Raw genomic sequence first — 13557 nt, forward strand, 5'->3', positions numbered from 1 at the left:
TAGGTCCAAAATGTATCCCAGACAGAAAATGTATCCCAGACACAAAACCCTGTTTGGATTTCTAAAAAGTCTTGGTACCCTAAGCACTTTCCCCAATTTTTGATCTCATTTGAGAGAGTGTCTTTCCCTATTTTACTGATGTCCCTATTTAAGGTAAATTTTCTAAAAGAATCCGTGAACGTTTTTAGTATATTTACAGGTATGTGCAGTTATTGCCACAGTCAATTTTAGGACATCTTCATCACACCCAGAAGAAACCCTGTACCCATTAGGAGTCACTCCCAGTTTAAGACCCTCTGCCCCAGCCCTAGGCAACCACTAATCTACCTCCTATCTGTATGGGGTTGCCAATTCTGGACCTTACACATAAATGGAATTGTATAATATGTGGTCCTTTATGACTGGCTTCTTTCAGTTAGCCTAATGTTTTCAGGGTTTATCCATGGGATCAGTACTTTTTTTTTTATTGCCAAACAATATTCCATTGTGTGGATATAACACATTTTATTTATCCATTCATCAATCGATGGAATTTGGGCAATTTCCACTTTTCAGATGTCATGAATAATGCTGCTGTGAACTTCTGTATACAAGTTTCGGACATGTTTTCATTTGTGTTGCGTTATATACCTAAAAAGGGAATTGCTGGATCATATGGCAACTCATGTTCAGCCTTTTGAGGAATTGCCAGACTGTTTTCCTAAAAGTCTTCATTATTTTACATTCCCATTAGCAATGCTTGAAGGTTCCAATCTCTATACTTCCTCATCAACACTTGTTATTATCTGTCTTTTTTATGGTACCAGCTTAATGGCTATGAAGTAGTGTCTCACTGTGATTTTTATTGCCATTTTTCTGAAGGCTAATAACATTGTGCATCTTTTCATAAACTTATTGACCATTTGTAGATCTTCTTTGGAGAAATGTTTGTTCAGATCTTTTGCCCATTTTTAATTTGGGTTGTCTTCTCATTATCGAGTCATAAAAATTCTTAGTGTATTCTAGATGCAACTCTCATGTCATATATATTATTTGCAAATATTTTTTCCCATTCTGTATGTTTCTTGCTGGTGTCCTTTGAAACACCAAAGTTTTTAAATTCGATGAAGTCAAATTTGTCTATGTTTTCTTTTGTTGCTTGTGTTTTTGGTGTCATATCTAACCAACCATTGACTGAAGTCACAAAGATTTATCTCTATGTTTTCTTCTAAAGGTATAGAGTTTTAGATCTTACATTTAGGTCTTTGCTCCATTTTATGTGTTTTTTTTAAGATTTTATTCATGAGAGAGAGAGAGATCACAAGCAGGGGGAGGGGCAGAGGGTAAGGGAGAATCAGGCTCCCCGAAGAGCAGATGCGGGGCTTGTTTCAGGGCTCAGTCCTGGGACCCCGGGATCATGACCTGAGCCGAAGGCAGATGCTTAACCAACTGAGCCACCCAGGCGTCCCTGTGTTAATTTTTATATTTGGTGTGAGGTAAAGGTCCAACTTTAACATTTTGTATATAATATTCAGTTATTCTAAACCATTTGTTGAAAAGACTATTCTTTCCCCATTGGATTATTTTGAAACCTTTGTCAAAAATCAATTGATCATAAGTGTGAGGATATATGGGTTTTTAAAATACCCCTTTTCTTGGGGCGCCTGGGTGGCACAGTGGTTAAGCCTCTGCCTTCGGCTCAGGGCGTGATCCCGGCGTTATGGGATCGAGCCCCACATCAGGCTCTTCCACTATGAGCCTGCTTCTTTCTCTCTCACTCCCCCTGCTTGTGTTCCCTCTCTCGCTGGCTGTCTGTATCTCTGTCGAATAAATAAATAAAATCTTTAAAATAAAATACCCCTTTTCTGATATCTATAATTTCTTTTTTTTCTTTGTAAAGATTTCATTTATTTGAGAGCAAGAGAGAGAGAGAAAGAGAGAGAGTGCACGAGCAGAGGGGAGGGGAAGAGGGAGAGGGAGAAGCAGACTCCCCACTGAGCAGGGAGCCCAATGCGAAGCTTGATCTCAGGACCCCAAGATCGTGACCTGAGCCAAAGGCAGATGCTTACCCAACTGAGCCACCCAGGCGCCCCAATAATTTCTCTTCTAAAGGGATATGAATAGGTCATATCTCAGGTTACTGTGACTCTTTTATTTATTTATTATTTATTATTTTTTTTAGAGAGTGGGGAAAGCCAAAGGGAGAGAGTGAGAGGGAGAATCTTAAGGAGGCTGCATGCCTGATGCAGAGCCTGACACAGGGCTCAGTCTCATGACCCTCGGATCATGACCTGAGCCAAAATCGGACGCTTAACTGACTGAGCCATGCAGGCACCCAACTATGACTCTTTTAAATCAAGAAGTTCAAACTAGAAACTACTTTAGGGGCACCTGCCTGGCCTAGTCAGTGGAGTGTGCAACTCTTGATCTCGGGGTTGTGAGTTTGAGCCCCACATTGGGTAAAGCGATTACTTAAAAATAAAACCTCTTTTAAAAAACCTACTTTAATAATTGCTTTTGTTCCGCTAGAGCTATTTAGAAAATTCTACTTGCAGCTAGAACATTCTTCCTCTTTAGAAATATTTTACTGAGATCAAAAAAAGAGATCTGATAAACTGGGAAACTGAGGACACACCAAGGATCTCTTTAATCTCTGTGTATGTGTTCTAATTTGTCCTTTTTGTCCCCCCTCCCCCCTGTTTTTTTTTTTTTTTATTATTCAGAAAAGTAATATTAACTTTTTACAAAATTCATGGAGATTGATCGGCTCTCTACTGTTTGGAACCAGAATATATTTCTTGGCTCAAAGATCCCTTTACCCGGCTTTTACATGTTGGAAAATATTAAACATGGGCCTCTAATCTCATGCATGAAGAAGTAGGGTTGTTTCCTCAAGAGACAAGGGCTTAGGATGAGAACATGTTTGGGTTAAGATGGTTTTCTTAAACCCAGTTAGCTCCAATTCTAGGCTTCTTTTATTGTTCCCTGTATTTTGTTCCCATTTATACTGATGAATAATGGATTGAATTGTGTTCTATCATTTATATCATAAATATTTCCTCTAGGTTTGAGTGCTGTGAAGTTCTCTTTTAAACTTATGTAGAGATTAAATTTGGCAATTAATTCATATGTCAGTTGTTAGCAAGGTCTAGTAATTAAAGTCTACTTCAGAGTAAGTTATTAACTCTCTAATAAAAAAAAAAGTACTTTACCAACTTATCAGTTTTAGCTATTTATTCTAGTTGACAGATGAGATAGGGAAGTTATTGACTGTACATAATCACCCCTGTACTTTTACCACTGGACACTGGGGTCAAATAGAAATCTAGGTTGTTCAAAGTCATAGTTTAAATCTAGAATAACCAGTTCAGGTTGATGGGGTGGAAGAGGGTGCCCTTGGATCTTGTTACCTTTGCAATACTGTTTCCTTAAATTTTGCAAAGCCCATTTTTACTCTGTTAAAAATTCTCAAACTTCTAAATTAAAAACAGCCTTGACCAAGGATTTCATATTGAGATCTGAGATATTAAATTTACTTACTGTTTACATTTTTTTACAGCTTTAACTGTAATCTCCATGCTGTACATTATATCCCTATGACTTATTTATTTTTATAACTGGAAGTTTGTACCTTGACTCTCTTTTTATAGTACTTTTTAAAATCCTGATATAATCTTTTTAAAAACTGATTTAAGTGCTATATGTCAACTATATCTCAATTTTTTAAAAAGGTAAAATTTAAAAATTTTTTAACCCTTTAGATGCTCTCCTTGTGAACAAGCTAGAGTAGAAACTCTAGTTGAGTGTAAATGCCTAGGACACAATAGATGCAGGCTTTTTATTTGCAGACATAAACTAGTCAAGAGTTTCCATCTCATGATAGCGAGTTTTCTTTTACTCTGTTCTGTTTCTTGGCCTAACATCTGCTTGCAATTACAGTTTGAGGGTGCCCCTTATGCGGCGCTTTGCTTTTCCCTGGTTCTTGTGATGAACTGCTACCAAGGTCAGTCCAAGTCTGACTCTTTCTTGTGGTCAGCATAACTGCAGTAGTGGTTCCCAAGTCCAGCTGACCATCAACATTTCCTGGGGTGGTTTTTTTTTTAAGATTTTATTTATTTATTTGACAGAGAGAGAGACAGCCAGCAAGAGAGGGAACACAAGCAGGGGCAGTAGGAGAGGAAGAAGCAGACTCCCAGTGGAAGAGCCCGACTTGGAGCTTGATCCCAGAATTCTGGGATCACGCCCTGAGCTGAAGGCAGACACTTAACAACTGAGCCACCCAGGCGCCCCCCTGGTGTGGTTTTTAAAGAGTTTTCAGGCCTCACTGCAAAGGTACTAAATCTGGAACTCTAGGGTACAGCCAGTGAATCTGTATGTTTCAAACCTTCCCAAGGTGATACTGATGTTCAACCAAGTTTGGGCTATGGTCCAGGACTCTCCAGGTGCTTGGAGGACCCATGAGTTTGGCCTTAGGGCATTGCCTCTAAGAAGCTGCCATCTACTTGCCCAAAGATTCTAAAATAATCAGGGGTGCCTACTTGCAATCTGCCCTTAATGACTATCTACTACCTTGGCAAAGAGTCCTATATTCCTTCTTGATCTACTCTCACCTCCCTCAGACTGTCCTTGTGACTTACTTGCTCCTTCACGCTGTCTCGCAGTAGCACTTGTGAAAATAAGATAGATTTTGGTTCTGATAAATCTGCCATGGGCTTTTGGTCCAGCCTGCTGTATGGATGCCATTTGCCTCATCTGTAAAATGAAGAAAATATAGTCCTCTCAAGGATAAGGACCAGAAGAATGTATTTACATAGCACCTAGAACATAGTGCACCTTGCATTATGCATTATTGTCTGTTTGGTTTTACTTGTCCACCTCTATGACTATGGTGGGTTAATGAAGCTTGCTCATCAGGTTTCCTTGATTATAGCTACCTAGATTACTCTGAGCAGTACTGCATCTGAGTAAGAGGGAGAAAGGACAAAAAAGCTGGTCTTATGCAACTCCAACTTTCTACACTTCTAAATTTTTTATTGCAGTATAACATACACATAGGAAAGTATTTTTATTATAAGTGAACAGCTCAGTGAATTTTCATAAACTGAACACACCCATGTAACCAGCACCCAGATCAAGAAACAGAACATTACCAGCACCCCAGAAAACCTCCTCCACACATGGAACTTCAAGAACCACTGTTAGAGGAAGAGCCCAATGGTGGAGCTCTCCTTTACCACGGTGCCACCTTTCTCTACCGAGCCAAATCTGCATGCTGTGTGAGCCCTTCCCAATCTGAGAGGCTAGGCCTGTAGCCTCACATGCTCCCTTAGTGATGTAACTTCCTTTGTAAGAAGGGTCACAAAGGGTGTTTCCATCATTTATATTCCTAGTATACACCCTAAACTGTTTAAAGTAAATGAATTCAGGTCCTGGCCAACAAGGAGTGGAGATCAGTCATTGCCTGAAAGCATCAGCTTATTACAACACTCCAGCATTTTCTCACGGAAGGGTGAATGAGGTGGATTCTAGTGTAATTACCTTTGTGTAATTGAAAACTAAATCACTGATGACTGCATAGTTTAAATACCCATTTAAATACTTTCATTTTATTGCACTTATTTTTGCAGGACATGCTACCACCAAATAGGCTATTAATTTTTCTAGCAAATTAAAATCTGAATGGGTACATTAAAAACAAGCACAGCTCAAATAGATGCCCTCTTTTCCCAGAGATCATTAGAGTTTTTCTTTTTATTAAATCCAGCTATTCAAATAACGTATTAGACCAGGACATGTAATCGTACAGGTCTTGCCCAAAAGAGATCAGATTTTCTCTGTAATATGATTTATGCAAAATTTTAAATACTAGGACAAAAACCTGTGGTACTTTTGCCTGTACCTTCTCAAATATTAACATGCATACAAATCACACGGGAGTCTTGTTAAAATGCAGATTCTGATTTGGTGGGGCTTGAGGCCTGAGATTCTGCATTTCTAACAAGCTCACAGACGGTGCTGATGCTGCTGGTCTGAGGGCCACACTTTGAGTTGCAAGATTGTTCAGAGTAAGCAATGACTTCAAGCCTGGATACATATCTGAGGTTCAATTTCCTAGTATATACAGACTATTTCTAAGGTCTCTTCCACATGTATGAATCTACAATTCAGTAATCCCTCTTTGCCTATTAATCAATTTTTCTTTAGGCTGCTGATTCTTATTGTTTATAAGTTGTTATATTAAATATTCTTCTGTATTGGAAAGCCAGACAAAAACTCTTGCTTTTGGTTGGCAAGTTTTATTTTCTAACCTTCGACAAATCCATGGGACCATAACCTAAACATGAGTCAACAGTGTAAGATTTTGGTCAGATAAGCTATAGTGTACCTGGGAGTATAACCAAAAGAAAGGGACAGCTAGTTCCAGTTCAAGATGATGACACGGAAGATCCTGAACTCACCTCCTCGCATGGACATACCAAGTCTACAGCTATATATGGAAAATTTTCCTCTGGAAAAAACTTAAAAACTGGCAGAGCAACCCTTTCACATCAAGCAAACAAGAGAAACCACATCAAAGGGAGTTAGGAAAGGCTGAGACACAATCTTGCTATAAACCCCACCCCCGGTACAGTGACCCACAATTGGGAGTAAACTAAAATTCAGAGCTTCTTCCTGAGAAGCAAAGCATGCAAACTCCACAAAAAGCACTCCAGCTTTTAAGACTGGCACCTGAGAGATAAGCCTCCAAATCGTCTGGCTTTGAAGACCAATGGGGTGGATGCCCAGGAGACCCATGGATGCATGGTGAATTAAGTAATATCTGTTAAAAGGCATGCATTGCAGGCTCACCTGCCCAGGACAGTCCTTTGAAAAGGGACCAGACTTTATGTGAAAGAGACTTACTTCCTAATTTTAAAGCACGGGTCTAAGGGACAAGGGCCTGCTGAGATACTCTCGACGCTGAGAGAGAGGTGGGCACCATCTTGCACACTCTCCTACCTTAACTAAAACCAGCCAGTGCCATCTTTGTTTTTCTTTTTATTTTCCTTTTTCTCTTCTTTTTTTCATCCTTTTCTCGGCAAATGCCATCTTTGCATTTTTCCTCTGCCTTGCTTCCAACCAGTGAGCACCATCTTTGCACTCTCCCTCTGCCATGCTCCTCAGGGCCAGTATCTCCCAGAGGTGGCTTCTACACACATCTGATGCCCTGGTTTTTACATTTGGTGTCCTGATTTTTGCAGCTGCCACCCAGGGGACACCCTTGATTGTCTGGCTCTAGATGCCAGGGGGGCTTATGTTCCTGGGTCTCAGAAGAAAGGAAAATTACAGGTCAATATCCCTAATGGATATAAATGCAAAAATCCTGAACAAAATATTAGCAAATTAAATCCAACAATACATTAAAAGGATCATAAACCATGATCAAGTGGGATTTAGTCCAGGATACAAGGATGGTTTAACATCCAAAAATAAATCAACATGATACATCACATTTAAAAAATGAAGGATAAGAAACAGATTCTTAACTATAGTGAACAAACTGATGGTTACCAAAGGTGAGAAGGGTGGGGGGATTAGTTAAATAGGTGATGGGGATCACTTGTTATGATGAGCACTGGGTGTTATATGGAAGTGTTGAATTACTTTATTGTACACCTGAAACTAATATTACACTGTATATTAACTAAGTGGAATTTAAATAAAAACATTTTTTAAATGAAGGAGAAAAATCATATAATCATTTCAACAGACGCAGAAAAGCATTTGACGAAATTCAACATCCATTTATGATAAAAATTCTTAATAAAGTGAGTATAGAGGAATATCCCTCAACATAATAAAGGTCATATATGACAAGCACACAGCTAACATCATACTCAGTGGTGAATAGATTAAAGCTTTTCCTCTAAGATCAGGAACAAGACAAGGATGCCCATTCTCACCACTTTTATTCAACATAGTGTGGAAGTCCTAGCCAGAGTAATTAGTCAAGAAAAAGAAAAACCATCAAAATTGGAAAGGAGGAGTAAAACTGTCACTATTTGCAGATGGCATGGTACTATATATAGAAAACCTAAAGATGCCACCAAAAAACTGTTAGAGCTAATAAATGAAGTCAGTAAAATTTCAGGATACAAAGTCAATATAGAAATTCATTGCATTTCTGTACACTAATAACGAAGTACTAGAAAGAAAAATTAAGAAAATAATCCCATTTACAATTGCATCAAAAAGAGTAAAATAACTAGAAATAAATTTAACCAAGAAGGTGAAGGACCTGTACACTGAAAACTGTAAGACATTGATGAAAGAAATTTAAGAAGACACAAATACGTGGAACGTATACCATGCTCATGGATTAGAAGGTTAATATTGTTAAAATGTTCATATTACCCAAAGCAAGCTACAGATTCAATGCAATCCCTATCAAAATTCCAATGGTAAAAAAAAAAATTCCAATGGCATTTTTCACAGAAATAGAGCAAACAATTCTACAATTTGTATGGAACCACAAAAGACCCTGAAGAGCCAAAGCAATCTTGAGATAGCAGAACACAGTATGCACCCTCATTTCAAACTATATTACACAGCTATAATAATCAAAACAGTATGGTATTAGCATAAAAACAGACACATAAATCAATGGAACAGAATAGAACCTAGAAATAAACCCACACATATATGGTCAATTAATTTGCAACAAAGGAGCCAATAATACACAATGGGGAAATGAAAGAGAGTTTCTTCAGTAAATGGTATAAGGAAAATTGCACAGCAATATGCAAAAGAATGAAAATGGACCACTATCTTACACTATACACAAAATTTAACTCAAAATGGATTAAAGATTTGAATGTAAGATCTGAGCCCATGAAACTCCTGATCCTAGGTGGTAGGATTGCCAATGGTAATTTCCTTTTTCAAAGACCTTTAAAACCAACCTGGACCCTATTACATTGCCTGTCAGTTGTGTTATGAGTTGATGTATCAGTCGGGGTTCAGTGCAGACACCACTCTAGGTGTTGAATATGAGGAATTCGATGTTTCCAAAACAATTAGGTGGGCTGGAAGAGCAGAGGTTAGAGGGCGGCCCTCAGGCTTCCAAGTCACACCACACAGCAATAACCTAGAGATCAGGAACCTATGGAGACCACAGCTGGCATCACAGCCACTTCTTACCAATGGAATTGGTGGCAACACAGAGACACAGAAAGTCTGGCTGTTGAAAATCATATCTAATGTAGCGTGCTCATCGAAAAGTCCAGAGAAAAGTAACAGGCAGGGAAAATAGTCTCCATCTTGCTTTTACCTTCCAGTCTCACATCATTATACCTGAATGGCAAAACCCAAATTGTATACTGAATCCTATTAGCAGGAAAGTCTAAGAATTATAGTTGTTGGGATTTTTTAAAGTCAATTTTCTTTGAAGTATAACACATACAGAAAAATGCACAAATCACAATCAAGTACAGCTTGATGAATTTTTATAAAGTGAGCATATCCATTTAATCATAATGCAGACTGGAAAGCAGAAATTACTTATACACCAGAAAGTCCCCCTCACACTCTTTTCTAGGCATTGTCCTCCCAGAAGTTACAAGCAATCTTGGCCTCTAACCCCATAGAGCAATTTCACCTGTTTTTGAACCTTATACAAAGTGGAATGATGTAGTCTGTCCTCTTTTGTGACCGGCTCTTCTCACTCAGCCTTATATATGTGAGATTCATCATGCTGTGCGTAGCAATAGCACCTTCATTTTCATTGCTATGTTGTATTCCTTTAGAGAACTATAACATAATTTATACATTTCACTGCACATGGACATTTGGGGATGATTACAAATAGTGCTGTCATGAGCACTGGTGAACATACGTATGCACTTCAGTTAGATATGTAAGCGTGCGATTTCTGGATTATAGGGGATGCATATGTTTAGCTTGAATAGACACTGCCAAACAGTTTTCCAAAGTGATGGACGTGCCACATCCTCACCAAAACTTTGTTTTTTCCACTTTTACATTTTAGCTATTCTGTTGAAAGTCTAATGCAATGTATTGAAATTGTATTATAGTTTAAGTTTTTATTTTTCTGATGTCTAACAAGTGAAGCACCTTTTCATATATATATCGGCCATTGGGATATGTTCTTCTATGAACTGCCTGTTTTTCACCCAGTTTATTATTGGCTTGTCTGACTTTTCCTTCTTTGTAGTTCTTTATTCTATGAGTCCTTTGTTGGGTGTATGTATTGGGAACACCTTTGCCATTCTGTGACTTGTTTTTCCATTCCTTCAGTAGGGTCTTTTGATGAAGACTTTTATAATTTTGATATAGTTCAGTTTATCAGAGGCTTTCCTTTATGGCTCATTTATTTTGAATGTGTCCAATTTAAGAAATCTTTGCTGACTCCAAGGTCAAAAAGGCATTTTCCTTGGCTGTGCAGAAGCTTTTTATCTTGATGAAGTCCCACAAGTTCATTTTATCTTTTGTTTCTCTTACGTGTGAAAACTACTGTTTTACTGTTTACATTTAGATTTACAATTCATCTGGTATTGATTTTTGTGTATGATGAAAAGTAAGAAGTATAGTTTTGAGACTTCCAACTCCTATAATACTGCAAGGTGGTAAAAATGAACGCTGAGTGCCAAGAGACCATGTCTGACACAGTTAGGCTAGTGAGTTTTTACACTGTAAACAGGTAGCTCCAAATTGTGAATTTTTCTGAACTTCTTTTCAAATATGATCTGTGATATGATTTCCCACATTCCACCCTTCCCAAATGTCAACAATCCACCTCAGGCAGTTGCTTTTTGTCTCCTTTCTTACCCCACCTCTTGGAATGTCATCACTGTTGCAAGAACACTGTGTTCTTTTTCGGAAATTGCAGTAAGAATTGATCTGCTTTCAAATAAATGAAAAGACTGGGGCTAGACTTGCTGAGTAAATGTGAATGTTAGTATACTTTTAAAGAAATGTGGTTTTACTACCCAATTTAAGAAATGTAGTCAAGGGGCGCCTGGTGGCTCAATTGGTTAAGTGTCTGCCTTCAGCTCAGGTCATGATCCTGGGGTCCTGGGATCAAGCCCTGTGTTGGGCTCTCTGCTCAGCGGGGTATCTGCTTCTCCCTCTCCCTGTGCCCCTCCCCCTGCTCATATGTTCTCCCTCTAACTCTCTCAAATAAATAAAATATTTTTTTTAAGCGTCGTCAAGTACAGGTCATTGTTCTAAAAGGTTTGGGGACATGGAACAACCTAAGTGTTCATCGACAGATGAATAGATAAAGAAGTTGTGGTTTAGATATACAACGGAATATTTTTCAGCCATAAAAAACAAGAACTCTTACCTTTTGTGGCAACATGGACAGACCCAGAGGGCATTATGCTAAGTGAAATAAGTCAGAGAGAGAAAGACAAACACTGTATAATCTCACTTATTTGTGCAACCTTTAAAAAAAAAAAAAAAGACCTCGTAGGAAAAGAGGTTTTGAAACAAGTTTCCTAGCTCTCCTACAATCAAACTTCTCCCCATAGGGTCCTCCTCTAGAAATTATGGGGTGGCCACTGGAACAATAAAATATATCTAAAGCAAAATTCTTCTCAATTGCCTTGTGCCTGAATCTTTGCTCTTTCCTTTGACATATGGATATATCCTTTAGTTCCCTGATAATACTAGGTGAAGTGTTGTGAAATATGACTTTATTATTATTCAATTCAACTCCTGTTTCATGTCCCCATATCTCTAGACTATTAGGAAAACTAACACTAGTCATTTCAGGACATACTGAAATGGTCATTTCCAAACAGTACTACACAGTTTCAAGATCTTACACAGTGCTGTGGTTTCTGGAATGGGATGGGTATCTTAGCTGGTCCTTAATTAGTTCACAATGAGATGTCCAAGACTGGTTTATGTTATAGGTATCCCACAGCCCCTTTATGTTTAAGAGGCTTCTGTTGTTTCTGAGTCCCCTAGAGATCTGACCATCTGCATAGATGCAACTGAGAGCCATTCTAGGTTCTTCGATTTCGATTTGCCAGGCACTCCTCTAATTACTCTATATGCATTGTCTTATTTAATCCTCATAATAATCAAATATGATAGTTCCTAATTTTATCCACATTTTATAGATGAGCACTTTAAGTTTAGGTAATATGCCCAAAACCCTCATAGCTCGTTAGTGGTAAATTTTTTGCTATGGATTGATTCTCTTTACTCTTTTGTGTAAATGCTCATTAATAATTCATTTACCCACCCTTGCTCTGCCTCTCAGATCTTGGACAAACCCCTTGCTATCATCTCCACTTGTGTTCAAATTTATCTTTCAAAGACCCAGCACATCAAGACATGCCAGTTATCTTAATCTCCTTATTCAGTTCATGAAGCAAGTATTTCTAGGCACCAGCTATATCTGCAAGACAAATTCTGACGACTGAATGGGATAGAGGGCGAAAGCGAAGTACAAGAGTCCCTTTCATAGGAAACACAAATGGAATTTAACTTAATTAGAAAGAAACCTAAGTTCTTCAATCATTAACCATGAATTTGATACTTGGGACTTAGACATACAAACAGCTATTTGTTGTTCTTGATGGTTCTTTCTTCTGGGTCATCTCCCAGAAGTAGCATAACTCTCTGTGCTCATTTGAGAGCTACTGAACCCTGAAGGCTCCACCTTCACCCACAGTCCTCCTCAGTGTCTGGTGGATCTCAAGTCTCAATTTCCCAATTCTCTAATACACTCAAGGTTTCCACAGGGAGTAGGATGAGGATGGAATCTTCAGGAAATTGAAAGTGACACTTTAGAATCAATGTAATTTCAATAGGTTTTAGGAATGAATCTGGTACCTAAACACTAAATAAAGTTTTTTATGGAAAAATATGAACATGTCCCCCCAAAAACAATTTTGGATCCCAATCTGGTTACATTCCTTGATGATAAACCGTGTTAAATTCTTTGCATTTCTTGGGTACCTTAACTCATAAACCTGGCTACTTTATTTTTTTAAGATTTTGTTTATTTATTTGACAGAGAGAAAGAGAGAGAGAGAGAGCAAGCATAAGCAGGGAGAGCAGCAGGCTCCCCGCTGAGCAGAGAGCCCAACACAGGACTCAATCCCAAGACCCTAGGATCATGACCTAAGCCGAAGGCAGCCACCTGGCCGACTGAGCAACCCAGGCATCCCAAACCTGGCCACTAAAGGGAAACTTCTGGTGTTTTCTCTATTCTTTACTCTTCCAGACTGAAGTAGGTGTTTCAGTCTGGACACCATTTCTCAACTTAAGCAAGTTAGTGCTTTTACCCATTTCAGGGAAAACAGAGCTCTCTGGTAGGAATCATTTAAGATTTTATAGAAGTGTTTTACAAAGTGTAATTATGCTCATTTATCTCAAAAGTAATCCCTAATTAGCTGAATGTAAGACAGCCCACCGTGGTAATTAGTTTTACTGGAACATCTTAGCCTGTATTTCTGTGACCATGAGTTTAGTCCTGGAGAAAGGAAAGTCAGAATCATTTGCTTCACTACATCACGTAGGTCTGGTATAGGAACCTACTCAAACTGTCAGTGATCCTGATGG

The 13557-nt window shown here is 38.5% G+C and overlaps 1 long non-coding RNA gene across 3 annotated transcripts in view; it reads left to right on the forward strand.

The window, feature by feature from the left end:
- The window catches only part of LOC121105707, a 100244-nt gene that overhangs the window by 50652 nt on the left and 36035 nt on the right, over nucleotides 1-13557 (forward strand). The gene's annotated exons all lie outside the window — the stretch shown is intronic.

The sequence above is a fragment of the Ursus maritimus genome, unplaced genomic scaffold (genome assembly GCF_017311325.1).
Source record: "Ursus maritimus isolate PB19 unplaced genomic scaffold, ASM1731132v1 scaffold_1, whole genome shotgun sequence".
NCBI lineage: Eukaryota > Metazoa > Chordata > Mammalia > Carnivora > Ursidae > Ursus > Ursus maritimus.